This window comes from Bombina bombina, chromosome 5 (genome assembly GCF_027579735.1).
Source record: "Bombina bombina isolate aBomBom1 chromosome 5, aBomBom1.pri, whole genome shotgun sequence".
NCBI classification, from domain to species: Eukaryota; Metazoa; Chordata; class Amphibia; order Anura; family Bombinatoridae; genus Bombina; species Bombina bombina.
The window spans coordinates 842,337,701-842,354,392 of NC_069503.1; positions in this window are offsets into that span (position 1 = coordinate 842,337,701).

Sequence of the window (16,692 nt, forward strand, 5' to 3'; positions counted from 1 at the left end):
CTCTCTTCATCCTGTCGCAACCACCTACGCAATATCTCCAAAATGCCTTGGCTAGGCTAATCCACCTCTCCCGACGCTCTGCACCCCTCTGTGAGTCCCTTCACTGGCTCCTCATTCACAGCAGAATTAAATTCAAAATTCTCACTCTGACCTACAAAACCCTTACCAATGCAGCCCCCCCATACCTGTCCTCACTCATCAACAAATATACTCCAGCCCGTCTCCTAAGATCCAACAACGATCTACTCCTTGCCTCTTCTACCATCACCTCCTCTCATTCTAGACTACAGGACTTCTCTCGTGCAGCACCAACCCTCTGGAACGCACTTCCTCGAGCTGTCAGACTTTCCCCCAACCTCTCCTTTCCCCCAACCGCTCCCTAAAGACCTTCTTGTTCAGGGAAGCCTATCACCAAATCAGTAACTAATGAATTCCACTTGCTTAATAGTTGCCCTCATTTAATTCCACACTAACATCATTCTCACCTTTGCAGTCCCAGCCTCCTGTTTCTCACCCTCCTACCCATTTAGATTGTAAGTTCCCACAGGAACAGGGCTCCCAATTCCCCCTGTATTTGTTTGTTAAGTTTTGGATGTATCAGATGGATGATACAGGATGGCATTTAATTGCACAATGTCTTGCCACCAGCTGGTCTGATTCGCCCTTTTGTAAGGCCAGGTGAATTGCATGCCTATGGTTTGCCATGTGCTCTCTTAATGTTCCTGTGGTTTTACCCACATAGAAAGTTGGAACATGGACAAAAGAGTTAATATATGACGTGTGTGGTAGTACAAGTGAGAGAATGTCTGATGATAATGTTCTGGTTAGAATGGGGATGGTGAAATGATTTTCTTATGGAGATCCAAGAGTAATTTGCATAAATATCAGAAGAGAGAGACGCACTACTGAGCTCTGAGAGGCTCTGCTGCACTGATTATCTGATAAATTTTAAGAGTACAGTGAGTAAAAAAACGCCCCTTACTGCAACATCTCTTCAGACCGTAGAGTTCTGGCAAACATCTAACATCTAACAAAATACACAGACCTCACATCTATATCAAAAGAAGGACATACTAACAGACTTTGCAACATTTTGCTACAACAAACATAATATTACAATACAAGGAGTATTTTTCCACCTAACAAGTTGCAACAAAGTTTGACGCTTACTGCCAACAAATTATCCTGAACTTTTCAATTAGTAAAATCCACCGGTGGTTTTTTTCAATCCAAAATTTGTAAACATAACAATTTCTGTCAAGTGTTGGCCGACAACTATAAGAAAAATGTTTTTCCTTTAAATATATTCCTATTTAACATTAACAGTATATTTACTATTTTAAATGCATTTTGAGAATTACCTATCTATTTTTATCTGAATATTTATTTTCATTGTTTTATTTCATATATCCCTACCATTTTTATCGTTTTAGCTTTTGATCTTTTGATCTACTCCCCTAATATAACATATAAAGAGTTTTTTTCAGCTCACTCACTACACGAACCCCGCTAGACAAAAAATACGTTTTTTCCATCTTTATATAAGTAATTTGTGTTTTTTTGACTACTTTAGGGAATTGAACTAGGTATTCTATGTACTAGGTACAAACAACCTAATTAGCTACTAAACACTAAAAACAAAGGAGCAAATATACCAGCCAAATATATCAACCAAAGAAAAATAGACAATAGTAATATAACCTAGGAAACTACATAAGGACCAAAATAACCTAACAAATTGCATACACTGCATACATAGGGCCTTCCATATAACCCACATCTTAGAGTAACGACATATATATGTTTTTTATGCCTATTTTTTAATGTATATGTATTGTCAGAAGTCAATAAAATAGCTATTTAAAAGTTTCATTTGTTACATCACTTGGTTATTTTTCCAAAAATCTCATTCTGAAATTATTTCTGTCCATTTTCAACATAAGGGTATAAGCATTAAGTTGCGCCACTCACTCCTTAAAACCACACCCCTCCTGTACACCACAACCAGATATTTTTTGGGGAAAATATCGTAGGGCATACCCAAACAAGGCAGCGCAAGAAAGTTTTAAAACTCTCCTACCATCATTCTCACCTTTGCAGTCCCAGCCTCCTGTTTCTCACCCTCCTACCCATTTAGATTGTAAGTTCCCACAGGAACAGGGCTCCCAATTCCCCCTGTATTTGTTTGTTAAGTTTTGGATGTATCAGATGGATGATACAGGATGGCATTTAATTGCACAATGTCTTGCCACCAGCTGGTCTGATTCGCCCTTTTGTAAGGCCAGGTGAATTGCATGCCTATGGTTTGCCATGTGCTCTCTTAATGTTCCTGTGGTTTTACCCACATAGAAAGTTAGAACATGGACAAAAGAGCTAATATATGACATGTGTGGTAGTACAAGTGAGAGAATGTCTGATGATAAAGTTCTGGTTAGAATGGGGATGGTGAAATGATTTTCTTAGGGAGATCCAAGAGTAATTTGCATAAATATCAGAAGAGAGAGACGCACTACTGAGATAGAACAAAAGCTAGAATAACTTCCATGCCTGTTCATTTATCATTGCAACTCAGGGTGCACACTCTTTTAGCACACTTTGGGGCCTATTTATTATGGGTCTGTCCGACATGATCCGATCAGCAGATCAGGTCCGACAGACATCGCTGAATGCAGAGAGCAATACGCTCTCCGCATTCAGCATTGCACCAGCAGCTCTTGTGAACTGCTGGTGCAACGCTGCCCCCTGCAGATTCGTGGCCAACCGGCCGCTAGCAGGGGGTGTCAATCAACCTGATTGTATTTGATCTGGTTGAATTGCGACGATGTCTGTCTGCCTCCTTTAGAGCAGGCGGACAGGTTATGGAGCAGCGGTTCTTAGACTGCTGCTTCATAACTGGTGTTTCTGGCGAGCCTAAAGGCTCGCCACAAACATGGGGCATCAAGCTCCATACGGAGCTTGATAAATGGGCCCTTATGCCTTTTAACAGAGAAAAAATATCCTATAGCATATAGGAGCCCTTTCCACTCAAATATCTAAAAACTTGAAAATGCATTTTTAATCAATATTAATATTTTATGTGTTTTACTGTGTATTTAATGTAAATATTATACATTCCAATGTTCCTTACATAGTAGAAAATGTTCTTTGTATTTTTAAATGTATATTCAAATATATATCTCTATATATTCATAGATATCTAGATATAGATATATATTGTACAAAAAAATATATATTGAAATACAGTATATATTTTAAAAAAAACAAAAAAAAACCTTTTATTCTATGTGAAGAACATTCAAATTTAAAGTATTGATAACTTGTACGTGCTCATGCATGATTTCCCCATAGACATCAATAGGGAGAGCCGGCTGAGAAAAAGTCTAACACCAGCAAAAAGGCAGCGTAAAACTCAGTAACGCAGCCCCATTGATTCCTATGGGGAAATAAAAGTTATGTTTACACCTAACACCCTAACATGAACCCCCGAGTCTAAACACCCCTAATCTTACACTTATTAACCCCTAATCGACATCGCCGACACCTACATGACATTTATTAACCCCTAATCTGCCGCTCTGGACATCGCCGCCACTATAATAAACATATTAACCCCTAAACCGCCGCACTCCCACCTCGCAAACATTAGTTAAATATTATTAACCCCTAATCTGCTGCCCCTAACATCGCCGCCACCTACTTTAATTTATTAACCCCTAATATGCTGCCCCCAACGTCGCCGCCACTATACTAAATGTATTAACCCCTAAACCTCAGTCTAACCCTAACACCCATTAACTTAAATATAATTAAAATAAATCTAAATAAAACCTTCTATTAATAACTAAATAATTCCTATTTAAAACTAAATACTTACCTATAAAATAAACCCTAAGCTAGCTACAATATAACTAATAGTTACATTGTATCTAGCTTAGGGTTTATTTTTATTTTACAGGCAAGTTTGTATTTATTTTAACTAGGTAGAATAGTTACTAAATAGTTATTAACTATTTTCTAACTACCTAGCTAAAATAAATACAAATTTACCTGTAAAATAAAACCTAATCTAAGTTGCACTAACACCTAACCTAACCCTACAATTAAATAAATTACCTAAATGAAATACAATTAAATAAATGAAATAAAATTAGCTAAATTACAACCCCCCCCACTAAATTACAGAAAATAAAAAACAAATTACAAGATCTTTAAACTAATTACACCTAATCTAATAGCCCTATCAAAATAAAAAAAGCCTCCCCAAAATAAAAAAAAACCCCTAGCCTAAACTAAACTTTCAATAGCCCTTAAAAGGGCCTTTTGTGGGGCATTGCCCCAAAGAAATCAGCTCTTTTACCTGTAAAAAAAATACAAACAACCCCTCCAACAGTAAAACCCACCACCCACACAACCAACCCCCCAAATAAAACCCTAACTAAAAAAATCTAAGCTCCCCATTGCCCTGAAAAGGGCATTTGGATGGGCATTGTCCTTAAAAGGGCATTTAGCTCTATTGCTGCCCAAAGCCCTAACCTAAAAATAAAACCAACCCAATACACCCTTAAAAAATCCTAACAGTAACCCCCGAAGATTCACTTACCGTGAGAAGTCTTCATCCAATCCAAACGAAGCCAGCAGAAGTGGTCCTCCAGATGGACAGAAGTGGTCCTCCAGATGGGCAGAAGTCTTCATCCAGACGGCATCTTCTATCTTCATCCTTCCGACGTGGAGCGGGTCCATCTTCAAGACATCTGGCACTTAGCATCCTCTTCAATTGACTTCTTCTTCTGGAATGAAGGTACCTTTAAGCGACGTCATCCAAGATGGCATCCCTTAGATTCCGATTGGCTGATAGAATTCTATCAGCCAATCAGAATTAAGGTTGAAAAAATCCTATTGGCTGATGCTTGCATTCTATTGGCTTAATTTTTAGGTTAGGGCTTTGGGCAGCAATAGAGCTAAATGCCCTTTAAAGGGTAATGCCCATCCAAATTCCCTTTTCAGGGCAATGGGGAGCTTAGGTTTTTTAAGTTAGGGTTTTATTTGGGGGGTTGGTTGTGTGGGTGGTGGGTTTTACTGTTGGGGGGTTGTTTGTATTTTTTTACAGGTAAAATAGCTGATTTCTTTGGGGCAATGCCCCACAAAAGGCCTTTTTAAGGGCTATTGATAGTTTAGTTTAGGCTAGGGTTATTTTTTATTTGGGGGGGGGGGGGCTTTTTTATTTTGATAGGGCTATTAGATTAGGTGTAATTAGTTTAAAGATCTTGTAATTTGTTTTTTATTTTCTGTAATTTAGTGGGGTTTTTTTGTAATTTAGCTAATTTATTTAATTGTATTTCATATAGGTAATTTATTTAATTGTAGAGTTAGGTTAGGTGTTAGTGTAACTTAGGTTAGGTTTTATTTTACAGGTAAATTTGTATTTATTTTAGCTAGGTAGTTACTAAATAGTTAATAACTATTTAATAACTATTCTACCTAGTTAAAATAAATACAAACTTGCCTGTAAAATAAAAATAAACCCTAAGTTAGCTACAATTTAACTATTAGTTATATTGTAGCTAGTTAAGGGTTTATTTTATAGGTAAGTATTTAGTTTTAAATAGGAATTATTTAGGTAATAATTGTAGGTTTTATTTATATTTATTTTAATTATATTTAAGTTAGGGGGTGTTAGGGTTAGACTTAGGTTTAGGGGTTAATAAATTTAGTATAGTGGCGGCGACGTTGGGGATGGCAGATTAGGGGTTAATAATATTTAACTAGTGTTTGCGAGGCAGGAGTGCAGTGGTTTAGGGGTTAATATGTTTATTATAGTGACGGCGATGTCCGGAGCAGCAGATTAGGGGTTAATAATTTTATTTTAGTGTTTGCTATGTGGGAGTGCCTCGGTTTAGGGGTTAACAGGTAGTTTATGGGTGTTAGTGTACTTTTTAGCACTTTAGTTATGAGTTTTATGCTACGGCTTTGTACCATAAAACTCTTAACTACTGACTTTAAAATGCGTTAGGAATCTTGGAGGTGGAGGGTGTACCGCTCACTTTTTGGCCTCCCAGGACAAACTCGTAATACCGGCGCTATGCAAGTCCCATTGAAAAAAGACTTTACGAAATTTACATAAGTTGATTTGCGTTAAGGCCAAAGAAGTGTGTGGTGCCCCTAAACCTGCAAGACTCGTATTAGCAGCGGGCGTTAAAAAGCAGCATTAGGACCTGTTAACGCTGCTTTTAAGCTTACAGCAAAACTCGTAATCTAGCCGATTCACTTTAGCGCACATGAATATTTTTTTTTACTCTGTCAGGTTTTTCTCACATGCATGTGTGCTAAACCCGACAGGAGTTTTATTAAGGAGCATAATGTATATATTTGATATAAAATATTTTAAATATATTATTTTTAATTATTATTATAATTATTTTTTAAAAATGATGAAATATTATAATGATTTATTATGATATATTCAAATATATATCTATATATATTCATAAATATCTAGATATAGAAATATGAAAAGGCAACCAGGAATCAAACAGTATAGGATAAATATAATGCTTAATATATAAGAAAAAGCACAAATGGATATTAGTAGATACCACTATTAGCCTTTAAAAATGTGTGTATAAAATATATATATGTATTAAAAAATGTCCATGAATTAGAATAGGACAAACAGAGTCATAGTCACCAATGTGGTATAATGTTTTAAGGAAAGCTCCAATTCTGAGAGAAAGATATCCAAAAGGAACTTGCTAGTAGATATGTCTGATCAATTGCAGTATTTTCCAATAAAAATATTATCCAATGGACTTATCCCTGGGTGCTGCTTGAATTAGGAAACAAGTTGCTGCTGTTCTTCACATAGAATAAAATGTTTTTTTGTTTTTTTTAAATATATATTTCAATATATGTGATTTTTTTTGTACAATATATATCTATATCTAGATATCTGGGGAAAAAACACAAGCGCAACCCAGATTCAAGGAAGTAAAACAAAATTTATTAAAACACAGTGTTTCATATATTGCACTTACAAGATTTGACTTTTGAAAGACTGGACTTGCAGTGGATCCTGAGCTGTCAGTGAAGCTGTTTATGGCCAGGATATCTCTGATGTGCCTGTTTTTACCTGCAATCTTGTAAGTGCAATATAGCACACTGTGTTTTAATAAATTTTGTTTTACTTCCTTGAATATGGGTAGCGCTTTTGTTTTCCCCCCAGATATCTAGATATAGATATATATTGTACAAAAAAATCACATATATTGAAATATATATTAAAAAAAAAAAAAAAAAACATTTTATTCTATGTGAAGAACATTCTAATTTAAAGTATTCATAACTTACTTTGGCTTTAGCGCACATGAATAAAAAAAATGTATATTTTTCATATAAAATATTGAAAATATATTATTTTTAATTATTTATAATTATTTTAAAAAATGATTAAATATTATAATGATTTATTATAATTTTTAAAACCCTCTATAATAATTTTATTTTTATTAATAATATTTTTCAATATTTTATATACATAACGCACCCTAATATAACTCCTGTCCGGTTTTGTGCACATGCATATGCGCAAAATTTGTGTGCTTAACCCGAATGTAGTTATTAATCCTTTAAATTCATATGTTCTTTACATAAAAGAAAATGTTCATTTTATTTATGTATATATATATATATATATATGTATATATATACATATATGTGTATACAGTAACTCTCTCTCTCTCTCACAATTTCTTGTAAATAAATAAATAAATAAATAAAAATATTGGCACCCCTGCAGATAATGCTCCACTTTGCCCAGAAAATTGCTGCAATTATAAATATTTAGGCATTCTTATGTTTATTTCTTTTGTTTGAATTGGTATGACTCAAAAAAGTACAGAAAAAAAAGACGAATCTGACACATTCCATGCAAAACTCCAAAAATGGACTGGACAAATTTATTGGCACCTTCTTAAAATTGTAAGAAATAATTGCATTCCAAGTTTGTGATGCTCCTGTAATTAGTAATCAAACTCACCTGTACCAATTAACAGGTGCTGACAATATAGAAATCACACCCGCAACCAGTTAAAATGGTGCTCACATGCTAACCCATCTGGGTTAAAAGTTTACGTCCAGTGGTGTTAACGCAGGAGCAAAAGTACTAAATTGCTCTCCACTTGTAACCTAGCCCATAGCGTTTTACTAGCAAAAATGCAGGGAATAAGTATTTTTCATTTCCTCAAAAGGTTTAATAGTTTATATTAATGACTAAAGTTTTCCAGTCTTTAATTGGTTGCATATCAACACCAACAGGAAAAGTAGGATTTCCTATGATAGATAAAAATAGTGAAGTACAGAGATTGCTAAGTGTGTTTCTAGGCTTTTAAGATAACTAACAACAGTTTAAGTGAGACACTGGGCTCGGCATTGAAACCCAAACAAGTCTAATTGTACACTAATTTACCTTTACTTTGACTCTGTTATAAATAGATGCATTTGTAGTTTTGGGGTGGACACATTTGTCTGCTACCACTACATGTGCCAGGCAGCCATGTTGTTCAATGCTACTGCCGAGCAAGAAGGTTACACATTTGGGATCAGATTACAAGTGGAGCGCAAAATATTGCTTTCGATAAAGTGATATTTTAACTCTACTTTGTAATACCAGTGCACGCAAATGTGTGCTTGTATTACAAGTTAGGTCGCATTCACATTACACAGAAGCTTTGCGCTCACGAGAGCACGCTTCCATAGGCTCCAATGGAAGCCTCGTTCTCATGCTGTCAGACAGGAAGGGGGTAAGTCAAGCAGTGATGGGCAGCAGATTGTAAATATATATGTACTGTATATGTATATATACATATATATTTATGCGTTTATATGTGTATATACACATATTAACACATAAATATATACGTATATAAGCATATACATATATATTTATAGGGAACACACAGCTCTCCATAGACTTCCATGTAAAGGCACTTTCTGTGCCTTTTTCTTTTCTAGCATCCCACATCCGCTCACTGCTTTGTGCAGTTATTTAAAAAATAAAGAAAATAAAAGATTTATCATATTTTGGTTTTTAATAAAGGAAATATACACTTTATTTTGGGGCAATTGGGGGACATTTTTTTAATTAACCAGAGGTCTGAACTCTGGTTAATTTTGCTTAGCACAAAATGCCATTTTTGTTTCTACATTGCTACATTTTCTACATGGCTAATTTTCAGAGCGCTAATTGCTACTGCCAGCTCGTGGTAGCAATAAAGAGCCATTTATATAAGAGCTGGTTATTTATTGTGCGCCTGTAAACTGGCGAATATGCCCGTTTACGGGCAAGCGATAAATTAACGCTCCACTTGTAATCTACCCCTTGATGGGTCTGTATATCTTTTTTTTCCTTTTTATTTCATAATGTCATGTTGCTGGACGTTAAAGTGACACAACCTTAAAGTCGAAATTGAAAAGTGCATTTTATATTTGAACATTGAAAAACTATTGCTGCACATATGCATGTGTCCGGTCCAGATGCAAATACTACTCCTGCTCAGAAAGCAGAAACTCAAAGCATATGTGCTTATGCTGCTGAAACAGTGGTTTAGCTCTTACTAGAACTGAATGCACATTTTGGTGTTGTTGTGTCCCTTTAATTTGTAACCACCACATTACTAATATGTGTGATAAAATTACTGTGTAGTGCAGTGTACATTTTGGGCTCTTCATTGTATATAATACTTTGGAAACTTTAATTTATTATTTGGCCTGTGTAGATGATTAAATATGCCAAAAAAAAGAAACGCGCGTATAAGCTGACGGATGGTAAAAAAAGAAAAAGCATGAACAAAAAAAAAAAAGATGCGAAAAAAAAGATGCATGCTAATAAGCAGATAAGCACTAACAAGAAACAAATGCAAAACTGACAAGCTAAACATAAAAAATACTTAACGCACCTCTAAGGCTACATTGGTTGCTTGTATGCCCATACCGAATGCAATACCTGACATAACAGTCCCCAGGCTATGATATACCCATATGTGAGTACCTGTTAATAGCTAATAGGCTAAGCAGGTGCCAAACAACAACCCCCACACTTACCTAATATGCACCCACACTATTGGACTTACCAGAACCACTGCACATGTGACAGCAGAGTAACTAAATATGTGGAGTTTCACGTTGAACCAACAGGGGAAAACTAGGGGACTGGTCCCCGCACCACCTGTGGCAGACCTTGGACTAACCTAGGCCTCAAATCGGTCTGAGAACCCTTGTCGCAAACATCTGGAGCTAGTTTCCAATAAGGAGGGGGGAGGGGGTTTAGGGACTCTTAGAGTTTTGGGAATCTTTGCCTCTTCCTAATGGTCAAGCGTATAATTCCCTGGAGTAATGGATCGTGCCTAGTGCCTGTGTTTTTGTGTTTGTGTGTGTCTGCTTTCTGGGGGTGGGGGGGTGACACCATAAGTTACCGCACCGGGTGACACCAACCCTAGTGACGCCACTGGATCATGGACTCTCACCACCTTTATGAAAGAAAACAATTTTAAGCAGCTTTTTGCATAATTTGTAGACATTTTTGTTTAAACAGCCTTGGCCATTTTGGCCTCTTTTTACATTTCCCATGTTGATGTTCTATTTTTGTGTTTAAAGGGACATAAGTTCAAAAAGAAAATGTTCTAATTGTCTTAGTTAATGTGTAACTTAAAGTCAGCTCAAGAGCAGCAATGCACTACTGGGACCCAAAGCTGGAGTGGGACCAGAAACAGGCCTGGTACATTTAAGGTAGAGCAGCCCATTCCTTCTGCCACCCTTATGTTATTTACCTATACCCAAAAACTGACAAATCTAATGTACTAGTTTGAGTTAGAAAAATATATAAAGTTTGTGACACCCTTTTGTCAATGTATTTTGTAAATTGGTTGTCAATAAACAGCTGAAAGATTAAATGTAATTAAGAAAAAACACAGAAGCTATTGAAATTCCTATTTAAATAAAGAATAACTACGTATTATCAGCCTGTATAGTCATAATTACTCAAAATACCAGGCACCTAAGCACCTAGTCCTCATGCATGACCTGCACTATCAGTGAGAAATAACACATGCAGACATCCATAGGTACCCATATTCCCCCAAAATAGACTCACCCTAGACCTCCACAGTCACACAAAAACAGGCACTCACAGACATCAGCAGGCACCATCAAAAGGAACTGTTTCTGTGTGACTGTTATATTTCCAAATTAGTTAAGTCCATGCTAAAGAATAGGCACTTGTGCATCCTTCCTATACAAATATGGTGGTACAGGTTTTTCTGTACAACACCACTGTTTCAGCCATCTTGAAAAAAATTCTTGCTACATGTAGCTCTTTCTAACTTTTTCCATGCAAACTTCTCATTGACATTCAAGAAATTAAGGCCTAGATTACGAGTTTTGCGTTAGAGGCTGTGCGGTGCTAACAAGCAGTTTTCCCTCACAGCTCACTTACCTGCAACGCTGGTATTACGAGTTTTCAGAAACGCGTTGTTAAAAGACAAGAAGTGAGCGCTGAGCAAAATTTTGCTCTTTACCACACTCCAATACCAGCGCTGCTTAAGTCAGCAGTGGACTGGTCGTACGTGCTCATGCACAATTTCCCCATAGGAATCAACGGGGAGAGCCGGCTGAAAAAAAGTCTAACACCTGCAAAAAAGTAGCGTAAAACTCCTTAACGCAGCCCCATTGATTCCTATGGGGAAATAAAATGTATGTCTACACCTAACACCCTAACATAAACCCCGAGTCTAAACACCCCTAATCTTACACTTATTAACCCCTAATCTGCCGCCCCCGACATCTGCATTATATTATTAACCCCTAATCTTCCGCTCCGGACACCGCCGCCACCTACATAATCTGCTGCCCCAACTTTGCCGACACCTACATTATATTTATTAACCCCTAATCTGCTGCCCCCAACTTCCCGCCACTATATTAAAGTTATTAACCCCTAAACCTAAGTCTAACCCTAACCCTAACACCCCCTAACTTAAATATAATTACAATAAATCTAAATAAATATTCCTTTCATTAAATAAATCATTCCTATTTAAAACTAAATACTTACCTGTAAAATAAACCCTAAGCTAGCTACAATATAACTAATAGTAACATTGTAGCTATCTTAGGGTTTATTTTTATTTTACAGGCAAGTTTGTATTTATTTTAACTAGGTAGAATAGTTATTAAATAGTTATTAACTATTTAATAACTACCTAGCTAAAATAAATACAAAAGTACCTGTAAAATAAAACCTAAGTTACAATGACACCTAACACTACACTATAATTAAATAAATTAACTAAATTAAATACAAATAACTAAATTAAATTAGCTAAAGTACAAAAAAAAACAAACTCTAAATTACAGAAAATAATAAACAAATTACAGATATTTAAACTAATTACACCTAATCTAATAGCCTTATTAAAATAAATAAGCCCCCCCAAAATAAAAAAAACCCTAGCCTAAACTAAACTACCAATAGCCCTTAAAAGGGCCTTTTGCGGGGCATTGCCACAAAGTAATCAGCTCTTTTACCTGTAAAAAAAACTACAAACAACCCCCCCAACAGTAAAACCCACCACCCACACAACCAACCCCCCAAATAAAATACTATCTAAAAAAAACCTAAGTTCCCCATTGCCCTGAAAAGGGCATTTGGATGGGCATTGCCCTTAAAAAGGCTGTTAGCTCTTTTGCAGGCCCAAAGTCCCTAACCTAAAAATAAAACCCACCCAATAAACCCTTAAAAAAACCTAACACTAACCCCCTGAAGATCGACTTACCGGGAGAAGTCTTCATCTAAGCCGGGCCGAAGTCCTCAATGATGCCGGGAGAAGTCTTCATCCAAGCCGGGCAAAGTCGTCCTCCAGACGGACAGAAGTCTTCATCCAGACGGCATCTTCTATCTTCATCCATCCAGCGCGGAGTGGGTCCATCTTCAAGACATCCGACGCGGAGCATCCTCTTCATCCGATGACTAAAGATGAATGAAGGTACCTTTAAGTAACGTCATCAAAGATGGCGTCCCTTAGATTCCCATTGGCTGATAGAATTCTATCAGCCATTCGGAATTAAGGTGGAAATTTTTTTATTGGCTGATGCAATCAGCCAATAGGATTGAGCTTGCATTCTATTGGCTGATTGAAACAGCCAATAGAATGCCAGCTCAATCCTATTGGCTGATTGCAGCAGCCAATAGGATTATTTCTACCTTAATTCCGATTGGCTGATAGAATTCTATCAGCCAATCGGAATCTAAGGGACGCCATATTGGATGACGTCATTTAAAGGTACCTTCATTCAGCTTTAGTCATCAGATGAAGAGGATGCTCCGCATCGGATGTCTTGAACATGGACCCGCTCCACGCCATATAGATAAAGATAGAAGATGCCGTCTGGATGAAGACTTCTGTCCGTCTGGAGGACCACTTCGCCCGGCTTGGATAAAGACTTCTCCCGGCTTCGTTGAGGACTTCGGCCCGGTTTGGATGAAGACTTCTACCGGTAAGTCGACCTTCAGGGGGTTAGTGTTAGGTTTTTTTAAGGGTGTATTGGGTGGGTTTTATTTTTAGGTTAGGGACTTTGGGCCTGCAAAAGAGCTAACTGCCCTTTTAAGGGCAATGCCCATCCAAATGCCCTTTTCAAGGCAATGTGGAGCTTAGGTTTTTTTAGATAGTATTTTATTTGGGGGGTTGGTTGTGTGGGTGGTGGGTTTTACTGTTTGGGGGGGCTGTTTGTATTTTTTTTACAGGTAAAAGAGCTGATTACTTTGGAGCAACACCCCGCAAAAGGCCCTTTTAAGGGCTATTGGTAGTTTAGTTTAGGCTATGTTTTTTTTATTTTGGGGGGCTTATTTATTTTAATAGGGCTATTAGATTAGGTGGAATTAGTTTAAATATCTGTAATTTGTTTATTATTTTCTGTAATTTAGAGCTTGTTTGTTTTTGTACTTTAGCTAATTTAATTTAGTTATTTGTATTTAATTTAGTTAATTTATTTAATTATAGTGTAGTGTTAGGTGTCATTGTAACTTAGGTTAGGTTTTATTTTCCAGGTACTTTTGTATTTATTTTAGCTAGGTAGTTATTAAATAGTTAATAACTATTTAATAACTACTCTACCTAGTTAAAATAAATACAAACTTGCCTGTAAAATAAAAATAAACCCTAAGATAGCTACAATGTAACTATAAGTTATATTGTAGCTAGCTTAGGGTTTATTTTATAGGTAAGTATTTAGTTTTAACCCCTTAATGACCACAATGTACCCTGTATGTCACTGGTCGTTAAGGGTTTTTTCCGGACATAATAGCACAAGTCTAGCATGAACACGCTATTAATGCCCTCCCTCCAGCAGGCTTTGTGGAATAGAGCAGTCTCAACGCTGGTGGCAAGACCGCGCTATAAAACAATTAAGTCCCAAAAGAAGGCCAGTGACGTACAGGGTACGTCGCTGGTCCTTAAGGGGTTAAATAGGAATTATTTAGGTAATAATTGTAGGTTTTATTTTTATTTATTTTAATTATATTTAAGTTAGGGGGTGTTCGGGTTAGACTTAGGTTTAGGGGTTAATAAATTTAGTATAGTGGTGGCGACGTTGGGGACGGCTGATTAGGGTTTAATAATATTTAACTAATGTTTGTGAGACAGGAGTTCGGCGGTTTAGGGGTTAATATGTTTATTATAGTGGCGGCGACGTTGGGGGCAGCAGATTAGGTGTTAAAAAGTGTAGGTAGGTTGCGGCGACATTAGGGGCGGCAGATTAGGGGCTAATAAATATAATGTAGGTGTCGGCGATGTTGGGGGCAGCAGATTAGGGGTTCATAAATATAATGTAGGTGGCGGCGATGTCCGGAGCGGCAGATTAGGGTTTAATAATTTTATTATACTATTTGCGATGCGGGAGGGCCTCGGTTTAGGGGTTAATAGGTAGTTTATGGGTGTTAGTGTACTTTTTAGCACTTTAGTTATGAGTTTTATGTTACAGCGTTGTACCATAAAACTCATAACTACTGACTTTTAAATGCGTTAGGGATCTTGACAGGGTAGGGTGTACCACTCACTTTTTGGCCTCCCAGGACAGACTCGTAATACCGGTGCTATGGAAGTCCCATAGAAAAAAGACTTTACAAAGTTTACATAAGTAGTTTTGCGGTAAGGCTAAAGAAGTGTGCGGTACACCTAAACCTTCAAGACTCGTAATACCAGCGGGCGTAAAAAAGCAGCGTTAGGACCTCTTAACGCTGCTTTTTTACCGTAACGCACAACTCGTAATCTAGCCGTAAGTATGTGATAGCCACTAACTACATGGCAGACAAAGGAGGGGAAAGCATTTGAAACATCACTTGCTATATCTGGTTCAGGATAGTATACAACAAAATAATTTTTCCTTAGTATGCACTTAGAGCATATATACATTCTTCATTAACATGTCTGTTTTCATAATTCAAGTATTGACTAGCAAATTAATTAGGAAAAACTAGATGTGAACAGATATTTGTGTATTGCTTTTCTTCCTAATAAATCTGGCACTGGAAAGAGCCAAATACTACAGATCACTGCCTTTTTCAAGATTTGCTTAAATAACAAATAACAAATCTGCAGTATTTGCACATATCTAGCTAAAAGTATTTTTTTATTATTATCCAGATAGAGCAGTGCTTTCCAAACTGTGTGTCGTGACACGTTAGTGTGTGTCGGCAGCAGTGTGTAGGTGTGTCCCTGCTTCAGCACTAATTTTTTTAAATTTTAAATTTTTGTAAAAATGTTTTTTTGGTTTCCGACTTTCCGCCTGCCACGCATATCACATGGTTGACACATGATTGATACCTAGTGGGTCACAGATCATCTTAACCTATGTGTATTAAACCCGTTTTTTTCTTTTTTTTTGGTCCTGGTCACGTTTTTTAATCACCCAATTGAAAATCTGGCCGTTAGGCGGCCGACAAGCTATGTCATCCTACCTTTTCTTCTTCTGCGCATGCGCAAAACTTTTCTTTTGCTTAATGAGTTTAGGAGCGCGCTCCCGTTTTGCGCGTGCGCATTATATTTTGCACAGACTAAGGCTCATATGTGTAAACGGGTCACTGTTAGTAACTCATGCACATTGTATAGCGGTATCACCGCGAAGCGCATGCAGAGTACACTGTGAGAAAAGGCTTTGGCATTAGAAAGGTACTTTGTGCAGGATCACGAGAGATATGTATAGAGCGGGTGGGACCGCTCTATATGTCACATTGCTAAAATAGATATATAGATTAAAAGTACAAATATGAAAAAATATATAATAAAAAAAGTTAGCGATCGTATTGATGTCAGTATTCTGTAAGGATGAATGACTTCTGGAGCTATTAACTTAACTTTCACTTTAAACGCTGAGCTGAAGTCAGAAGTTAAAGTGTTTGGGTTTTTTGCAGCTAGCTCCCAGTAGTGCATTGCTGCTCCTGCTCTGGATATACGGATAGGAAGTGGAAGCTTAAAAATGCTTGATGATGAAATGCAAGTGTCTTTATCTAATATTTTACCAAATATTCAGAAACTGTGTTCATCCCATCAACCTCATACATCCCATTAAAATAGTAAGTAGCTATTGGTGGTATTAAACATTTTTTTCACAATTCTTGCACATACATACTGTTACTTGTAAATACAT